Source organism: Macaca fascicularis, chromosome 8 (genome assembly GCF_037993035.2).
Source record: "Macaca fascicularis isolate 582-1 chromosome 8, T2T-MFA8v1.1".
NCBI lineage: Eukaryota > Metazoa > Chordata > Mammalia > Primates > Cercopithecidae > Macaca > Macaca fascicularis.
The window spans coordinates 151,847,450-151,857,078 of record NC_088382.1 but is presented as its reverse complement, the minus strand read 5'-3'; positions in this window follow the sequence as shown (position 1 = coordinate 151,857,078).

Here is a 9,629-nt window from a genome sequence, read left to right as displayed (position 1 = left end):
AGGGTAGAGCCTGCTCTGTGGCAATCCCAGGCTCCTCTTCTCTGCACCTGTTCCCCCAGGAGTAGGGGGTAGGACCCCCAAGAACAGAAGGGTCCATGCAGAGTGGCCGCTCCGCCCACCGTGGCCCAGAGGGCACCAGGAGGGCAGTGCACTGAGGGCAAAGCGTCTCCCCAGCTGCCCCAGGCTGCGTCAGCACAGCGGCCAGCACTGAGGGGTCCCCAGCACCCTCCTCAGCCAAGGACTGGGGGTGGGGGGTGCACAGCAGACCCTGCAGGGCAGGCGGAGTCTGTGACCCCCCAGGAGAGCGTGCGCCCCCCTCCATGCGCATTCCAGCCAGGTCTGCAGACGCTGGTTCCTGCTCAGGCAGAGGGAGGAGATGGCCCCAGCCTCTCCCCGCCCCATGCCCTCCGCCAAGGCCTGAAACCGCCACAAAGCCAGCACCACACACAGTGCTTCAGGGTTTTAGAGATTCCATGAAGAGATTTCTCAGCAATTTTCTTCCCAGGGGCCTGAGGAACACAACACTGAGGCAGCACTGCTGGGCTCAGTGACAGGCGGGGAGCTGGGCAGACGGCCCCCCCAGAGCTGCTGTCATCTTCTCAGATTTGCCACTGCACAGGCTGGCTCCGGGATGTCCGAGGAGGTGTCAGGGAGCAAATTGGATTTGGCACCTCCTGGCTGCAGGTGTGAGGGCTCCAGAGGCTGAGGAGGCCAGACTCAGTCCAGGCAGGGCCGCAGCTGCTGGGAGGCCCATGATGAGGCCGAGGGAGGAGGCTCTGGGGGCAGGGCAGGCTGAGAATGGATGGTGGAGGGGCCAGGTGCTCACCGCCCAATTCTCTCCTACGCAGCTGGGAACCCAGCTTGGGGGGGGCAGACAGCCCCTGGGCCGGGGTCACGTGCACAGTTTACAGATGAGGAAATGGAGCCTGGAGAGGAGGGGCTTGTCTACAGGGAGGGGCCAGAGCCAGGCTGCCAGGGAGGGGGGACCAGGCTGGGGGCTCTGCCTTCGTTCTCTGTGAGCTGCGTGACCTTGGAGGCCATGGGGGAGGTCAGCCCATTGTGGAATGCACTGCTGTGACTGGCTGCCCCGAGCCCCTGCCCCATCAGCACTTCCTCGGGGTGGGCCCGGGGTGGGAGCAGGTGTTCTGGGGTGAGGAGTTCAGGCTGAGCCAGCAGGAGGGGATGCCAGGACAGTGCTGCCTTGGCAGCAGCTGCTACCATCCAGCCAGACGTGGCCTCCCCACTCAGGACTGAAGTGTCAGAGTCACCTTCAGGTCCCCCTGTCTGGAGCAGCAGGAGGCTGAGAGCCCTGCCCGCTGTCCCAGCTGAGCGGCCCCAGCCAGAGAGGCCCACCTGGCGGGTGTCCATCTGGTGCCAGGATAGGAGAAGGGGTGGACGGGAAGGCAGTAGCCACAGTAGCACCCCGGGAGGCAGCAGGCCAGTGAGGGAGGGCGTCTCGGCACCCTCACCAGCCCTCTCCTTCTTGAGAGGCCAAGGCCTAGAGAGAGACTGGGCTTCCCCCAAGTCGTACAGCACCTCCGTGGCAGAGCTCGAATGAAAATCAGTCTTCTGGTTCCCAGGCTGGACACAATTTATGGGAACCCAAAGGTCAGAATTGTTGAACTTCCGGGGAAAGTTCCCGCTGACAGGTGATGGAGAGAACACGACGTTGGTGCACAGTAGGTGGACCAGAGGTGTCTGTCCAGTGGGCATCATGTACCGGGGCAGGGTCAGGAGTCTGTGGCCCTCTCTCTCTCGCCCTCCTTGCTGGCACCCTGGTACGATGGAGACAGTGTGGATCACACAGCTCTGCCTCAAATCCTGCCTGGGAAGGTGATATGGACAAGCTTGCGGGGCGTGGAGGCTCAGGCTGCTGTGGGAGGGTTGGGCCTGGCACCCTCCTCATGCAGGAGCTGTGGGGACCCTGCCTTGGGGGAACCCACTGCCCAGGAACTTCTCTGCTGCTGGCCTTAGGACCCCAGAACACTGCTGGGCCCCTTGAGCTCCGAGCCATGGATCTGCCGAGGGAGCTCCCTGGAGAGAGCTCTGAGCCATGGATCTGCCGAGGGAGCTCCCTGGAGAGAGCTCCGAGCCATGGATCTGCCGAGGGAGCTCCCTGGAGAGGTCCCTTCAGCTCGGCAGCAGCCACAGGATTCAGGTGTCCCAGTGCAAAATGAAAATGCAGGGCCTGGACGAGGGCAGGAACATGGGTCCCTTCCCATGGGTCCCTTCCCTTGGGCCCTACATATCCCTAGTCTTATTCACCCCGCCAGCCTTCTGCTCCCCAGGTTTGGCTCAAAGGCTTGGGGCTGGAATCACCTGAAGCCTCACTCAGTCACATGCTTCCTGGTTGATGCTGGCTGTCTGCTGGGACCTAAGCTGGGGCTGAGGGTTCCAACACCCACGCATGTCCTCTCCATGTGGATTGGGCTTCCTTACAAGATGGCAGCTGGCTCCTGGGGGAGCATTTCAAGAGAGTGAGCAAGGCAGAAACTGCATCCTTTTTATGACTTCTCAGAAGTCACGTGGCATCACCTCCATCACATTCTTTTGGTTGGAGCTGTCACAAGCCCCTAGGTTCCAGAGAAGGGGAAGGAGACTCCACCTGTCTTAGTCTGTTTGTGCTATGATAACCAAATACCCAAGACTGAATACTTCGTATCGAACAGAGATTTATTTCTTACAGTTCTGGAGGCTGGGAAGTCCAAGGTCCAGGCGCCAGCATCTTTCAAGAGCCTTCTTGCTCCATGATCTCATGGCAGAAGGACAAGAGCACACGTGAGACAGAGGGAAAGGTTGTACCCATTTTCTCATCAGGAACCCACTCCCTCAACAATGACGTTAATCCATTGTGAGGGTGGGGCCATCATCACCTAATCACCCTTGCAATAGTGTTGAAAGGCCCCACCACTCAACACTACAGCATTGGCGTTTATGTTTTCAGCACATGAACTTTGGGGGACACATTCAAGCCACAGCACCACCTCCTGATGGGAGAGTGGTAAGGTGACCGTTTTCGGAAAATGCAGTTTGCCACAGTTCCCCTTTTCTTCACGCTCAGCTTGTTGGAAGTTGAGTCAAACCGTCACTCTGAGGCTGTCAGGTTTGGAGGTCCCTCCTGAATGGGGTCGTGGTGTCTTCCACTGGACACCATGGTAACACAGCTGTATCCAGGAGATCCTCTGGGTTGTGGGCACTCTCTTCATGTGGTTCTTCAGGTCTCTTGTCCTTGATAATCAGGGTTGATTCCCCAGCCACTGCCTTCATGCTGCTTTGCTTGTTAGTTTGGTGCCACCAGACAGGTGGCCAACTCAGCCCCCAGGGCAGCAGAGCCATTCCTGTGACCCCTGGTGGAAACATTCCGGCACTGGGCATTATCTTGGGCAGTCCCTATGAGGGGAATGTGAACTGGTGGAGAATGTGACCATGAGAGACCACCCCATAGGTTCTGCCTGGGGGAGAAGGAGCTCCAGATATAAGTCCCTTGTTCTCAGCACACACCCCATCCTGTAGGACAGTATCCCTCCGCATGGGGCATTGTTTCTAAATGGTGTCTTCAGGCACCCTCTTCGTTGCACAGGAGGCCAGTTGCTTCAGGGTGATGAGGAAGCCAGGGAATCCTGGAGGCATCAGGTGTGACTCTGCTTTTTTTTTTTTTGCTACGAAATGATTTCCTTGTTGGAAGATTAAGAAAAGGCTCTAGAGTCTCAGGCCCAAAGTTCTTGCAGAAGGGAGAAATGGCTACCTGTTGTCAATAGCTTAGTCTTTTAAATCTGTTTAAGCATCTCTCTATCCCCCATCCATCCTCCCATTTCCCATCCATCCACGCAGCCATTTATCCCTCTAACCCCCATCCATCCATCCACCTATCCATCTATTCCTCCCCATCCATTCATTTATCCATCTATCCTTCCATCCCCCATCGACTCATCCATTCCCCATCCATCTACCCATACCCCCATCTATCTACCCACCCATCTATCCCCCCACCCCCATCCATCCATCCACCTATCCATCCATTCCTCCCCATCCATCCATTTATCAATCTATCCTTCTATCCCCCATCTATTCACCCATTCCCCATCCATCCACCCATCCATCCACCCACCCATCCACCCACCCATTTATCCCTCTAACCTCCATCCATCCGCCTATCCTTCCATTCATCTATCTATCCTTCCACTCCCTGTCTATTCATCCATTCCCCATCCATCCACCCACCCACCCATCTATCCCTCCAACCCCCACCCATCCACCTATCCATCCACTCCTCCCCATCTATCCATTTATCCATCTATCTCTCCATCCCCCATTTATCCGTCCATTCCCATACATCCACCCACCCATCCATTCATCCATCCACCCACCCACCCATCTGCCTATCCATTTATCTCTCCAACCCCCATCTATCTATCCACTCATCCATCCCCATCCATCCCCCATCTATGCATCCATCTATCCATCCCCTACTCACCCATCCATCCATTCACCCATCCATTCCCCAGCCATTTGCCCATCTTTCCTCCATTCACCCATCCATTTATTCATACAATCCCCCATTCATCTACCATCCACCCATCCATTTCCTATCCAGCTCCCACCCATCTACCCACCCATCTATCCACCCATCCACCAACCCACTCATCCATCCATCTATGCATTCATTCATTCCCCATCTGTCCCCCACACATTCACCCATTCATTCATTTGTTCTCTGGAGAGCTGCCTTCTAAGCACCCCCATCCCACCTACCTGGGCTCAACACAGGAAGTAAAGCAGGACTCCAGTGCCCCAGAAGCTCCCAGTGTGGTGGAAGTGCATCCATGTAGACAGAGAAGCCACATTCACCGTGGGTGGCACAGAGGAGGAAGAACACAGGAACAAAGGTGTCACAGGTCAGGTAACGCTGCTGGGGTCTAGGTAGCTTCCAGACAGGGTGACCTTGACCTGCAGGCAGGGAGGAGCTGGTGACCTCCCTCCCATCGAGGGTCACCCGCACAGTCCCGTAGCAGCCAGACTCCTAGAACCAATTTTTGGACTGAAGTTTTCAGTTCTCCCTTTAACCAAATCATTGCTCCTTTTCCCGGCGAGTTTCCAATTTAAATACCCAAATTGTTTACTCGCTGAAATCAATCGACAAGGGACCAGCTTGTATTTGCGATTCAATTGACTATGATACACTGTATTACAATTACAGCTCGAATGGATTTCTTTTTAATTTATTTTTCTCTTAACGGTCTCCTCAGCAGTAATTCCAAGACTAATTGTCCTCCCGATCACCCTCATCAGCTGGAGGAAGGATAATGAATTGCTGTAGTTCACAGAGGATGCTGGCCAGGAGCTGCCGGGTCCCCAGCCCTCCCAGCACCCCTTCCCTGGGTCCTCCCTTTCAGGCCAGCCCTTGCGCTGTGAGCTGAAGTCCTCCCAGGGGAGATTCCACTGTCAATGGTTTCATCTGTTGGGCTCAAGATGGGGCGAATCCCAGAGAAGAGGGCAGACCCTGCCCCTGCCCCTTCTCCTGCCTGGTGACTGCTCTGCAAGTTCCCATATGGCAGGGAAGCAGGCTGGAGGCCCGTGGAGCTCTGAGGGTCTGTGATCTGCTGTGTATCCTGAATGAACCTCTTCTCTCTGGGCCTCAGTTTCCCCATCTGTGAGATGGGCCTCCTGGTCTCTAGAGCCCCTTTGGCTGAGACCTTCTGTGGATCTGTTTAGGGCTCAGGGAAAGGAGGGCTGGGCAGTGCATCCTGCACGAGTCTGGCTCAGACCCCGCCTCTGCTGTCACTTGTCCTTCCCCCTTTCCCTCACATCCCACCGTCCACTCTGGGGTCTGTGTGTCCGTGTGCCTGGGGCCAGCTTGGCACCAGGTGTTAGACCGGCTTGGCTGTGCAGGTGGGCATCATTGCCAACCCCGCTTTCCAGGTGGGAACACGGGAGGCCCTCAGGCACCAGGGGCCTTCAGCCCAAGAGCCAGGCTTCACCCCAGAGCCATGTGGCCATGGAGGTGCTGCTCCAGCCGTGCCTGGCCGAGGGCGCTTGCCTGCGCTCCCTTGGGAGAGACTTCTAGGAGCCCTGCATCCACCCTGGGGCTCACTTCTGTGAACAAGCCACACCGTGCCCTGAAATATCCTGTAGTGGGGAGAGGGGAGGCGAGGTCTCAGGCGAGGGCTCAGGTGGGGACCCCAACACCGACAGGTGGAGACCCCTGCAGGAGAGGCCACCAGAGGCAGAGATGCCACGACCCCCTCATAAGTGCTTCCGGATGTGTACGTGCCTGTGTATCTGTGTTTGTGTCCGTGTTTGTGTGTGTCTTGCTTTTGTGTGTGCACATGTGTGTGAGCATGTGTATGAGCGTGTGTGTGTGCATGTTTGTGTGTGCATGTGTGAGTATATGTGTGTGCATGCGTGTGCATGTTTGTGTGTGCATGTGCGAGCATTGTGTGCATGTGTGTGAGCATGTATATGCATGTGTGTGAGCATGTGTGTCTACATGCGTGTGCATATGTGTGAGCATGCATCTACATGTGTGTGCATATATGTGAGCAGGTGTGCATGTTTGTGTGTGCATGTGTGAGCATGTGTGTGTGCATGTTTGTGTGTGCATATGTGTGTATGCATGCGTGTGAGCATGTGTGTGTGCATGCATGTGTTCCTTGCACGTGTGCATATATCTGCATTGTGGTATCTGTGTGTGCCTCTGTTGTGCCCATGTGTGTCTCCGTGTGTGTCTGTGTATGTGCGTGTTTGTATGTGTGTGCATATGTGTGTGCTCGTGTGCGTGTCCGTGTGTGTCTCTGTGCATATGTGTGCATGTGTGGGCACGAGGGAGCCACTCACGGAGACTGAGGCAATGGGATCCTGGTTCCTGCCCACCCAATGCCTTCCTGACCGGGCCTCAGTTTCTCATTTGTGATGTGGGGTGAGGGTGAGAGGCGTCTCTGTGGCCCTTTAGAGGTGACCAGATGCCTTCATCCGTCGTTTGTCCTCTGACCTTCGCACAAGTGAGGGGTGTGGGGGGTGTATTTAATTACCCTCCTCAGCGCCTGGCAGCCTCCATGGTGGAGCAAGCAACTGGGCCTCTGCCCCTGCCCCCCACCCCCAGTGCTCCCTCCATGCCTTGACACGTGGGAGACACAGAGCTCCCCAGGCTTCCACATGGATTGATTTGGCGGCCCCAGGAATAGATGTGTCCATACATTAGGTGCGTGTGGAAACACAGCCCCAATAACTCCAGCCTGCATGCCTCTGCCTGAAAAATTCTCGCATGATGGGAATTATTTTGCTATTTTGGGGTATATATCCTCACAGGAGCTGAGATGCTGTTTCCATCATGGGTGCCACCATCAAGAAAAGGAGAATCAATGACAGAGTGCGAGGCGGGATGAGTGAGGGGAGCCCTGGCTGTGTCTGGCGCCAGAATCAGCCCTCAGGCTTCCAGACAGGTCTGGGTGCCAAGGGCACCCAGCTGGAGTCAGCCCCCAGGCTTCCAGAAAGGTCCGGGTGCCGAGGGCACCCAGCCAGAGTCAGCCCCCAGGCTTCCAGAAAGGTTCAGCTGCCGAAGGCACCCAGCCTGTGCCTCCTGGCCTCTCTGAAGCCGCCAGAGGTGAGGTCAGCGAGGATGTCCAGCCACAGGAACCAGGAGCTCAGATGACTCTGTGAACTGGAGGGGACAGGAGACCTCCCAAGGCCACACAGCAGCTGGACATGGGCAGGGTCTTGCCCAATCACTTGAGTTTCTGCCCACAAATACACCAGCCAGAGGGAGACAGCGCCCCTGTGCATGCAGACCCTGATAGACCCCAAACACTCCTGTTTGTGGCGTCCCTGCCCTTGGCCCCGCCCCTGCTGACCACCCTGGGGCAGCCCCTTCAGCTTCAGCTCAGATGCACGAGCGGTCCTGGGTCTGGGTTCTGACTCTGGTTTCAAATCGAGCTTGGTGGTTCAAACTTAGAAAGGTCGTTTCCTTGACTTCAGACTCCTTATTTGTACAATGAGCCAATGATACCTTCCCCTGAAGGTTCTGAGTAGCTGGCATTCTGACATGTTAGGCGCCTGGTAAATGCAGCACTTTTGGCTCTTTGGGCCTGTACTGTCTGCAATGCGCTGCGCCGCTCAGAGGCAGTGAGTGTGCAGGCAGAGAGGGGGCCCACTACTCAGGTGTGGGAGACTGGGTGAAAAGGCTCTGAGGCCTCTTCAAATGGAGTTGACACAGAATGGCAAGGACACCCAGGATCCAAATCATCCAGTCCTGCCTAGAAGTGCAGACGTCCTTCTGGAGCTGTGCCCCCCATGTTGCAGCCAGGAGGCACGTTCTCCCTGCCCCTGCCCCTGTCCCAGGGGAGGGAGCTGAGGTTCCCAGCGGTGCCTGCCATGCATTGAGATGCCAGGGAGCCTGAATTCAATTACGCACCAGGTGTTATGTATGTGGCATCCCACGGATGCATTGATCTCTCAGGGTGACAGATCGGTTATGAATCAGGTAATAGACCAGCTTGTAAGTGAAATATATTGTATTGTGCAGGCGGCCTGCTCGAGTATCGGCTTGAGGGGAATAGGGCAGATTTACGAGCCTGGGAGGGTGGCCGGGGCATCAGCCGTTCACCCTGCACAGTCACAGCTGCTAGCCTCATACCTGTGTCCGGGGAGCCGGGAAATAGAGAGGTGATCTGGGAGAGGAGGAGGGAACAGCACAGAGAAGGGTCCACTGGCGGGAGGGCCCAGGAATGGGGCACAGAGCAGGGCAGGGAGGCTGTGGGTCCTCAAGAGACCCCGGGAGCAGTGCGGGAGGATCACGGGTCTGGAGTCCAGGGCGGCGTCCTGGGAGCAGCGCGGGAGGATCACGGGTCTGGAGTCCAGGGCAGCGTGGCGCTCCTAGGACCTGATCATGCCTGTGGTCCCTTTCATGAGGGCTTCGTGTCCCGGGAACCTGTCAGCGATTATCTAGGTCCCCTCCGACGACACTCACAGCCCAGGAGTCAGGTGCTATCATCATCCCCTTGCAGCTAGGCAGGCTAAGCTCAGAGATGGCAAGAAACCTCTCTGTGCCACGCAGCTGAGGGGAGGCCAAGATTGCAAAGCCAGACAGACTAACTTTGTGCCTTTTGCTTCCCAGCTCAGCTCTTCTGAACCAGGACAAGCAGGAGTGAGGCCCCATGGAGGGGGCCCTACCCTGCCACACTCAGGCAGTGCACCCCAGGACTCTGGCGCTCAACCTCTGTGACCTCAGCCTCTACACACAGCAGACCAGGATGGGGCCCTGCTCAGAGGTGGGAGCAGTGCTCTGGTCTGCCTGGCAGAGGGCGGAGGTGGAGGCTGGAGGGCTGTCAGGGTCAGAGCAGGCGGCCTGGGCGTGGGCGGGCAGGGAGAGCCAGGCCGGGGACTCCCGTCACCCACTGTACTTGGCTGATATCACTGTTCAGGTGCTGCCTCCCCATGCGGAGTCAAATGCCCTGAGCAGAGGGGGCCTTTCTTTTCATATGCAGAGCCCAGCCAGGGCCCAGCCTGTGAGAAGCTCAGAGAGAGGGCAGCGTGAGTGGATGTGGTGGACATCCAGGAGCACCCGCAGTCCTGGGGCTTGGACCCGCCTAAGATGAGACACCAGGGCTCAGGACTCAGCCTCCAGTCACAGTCTG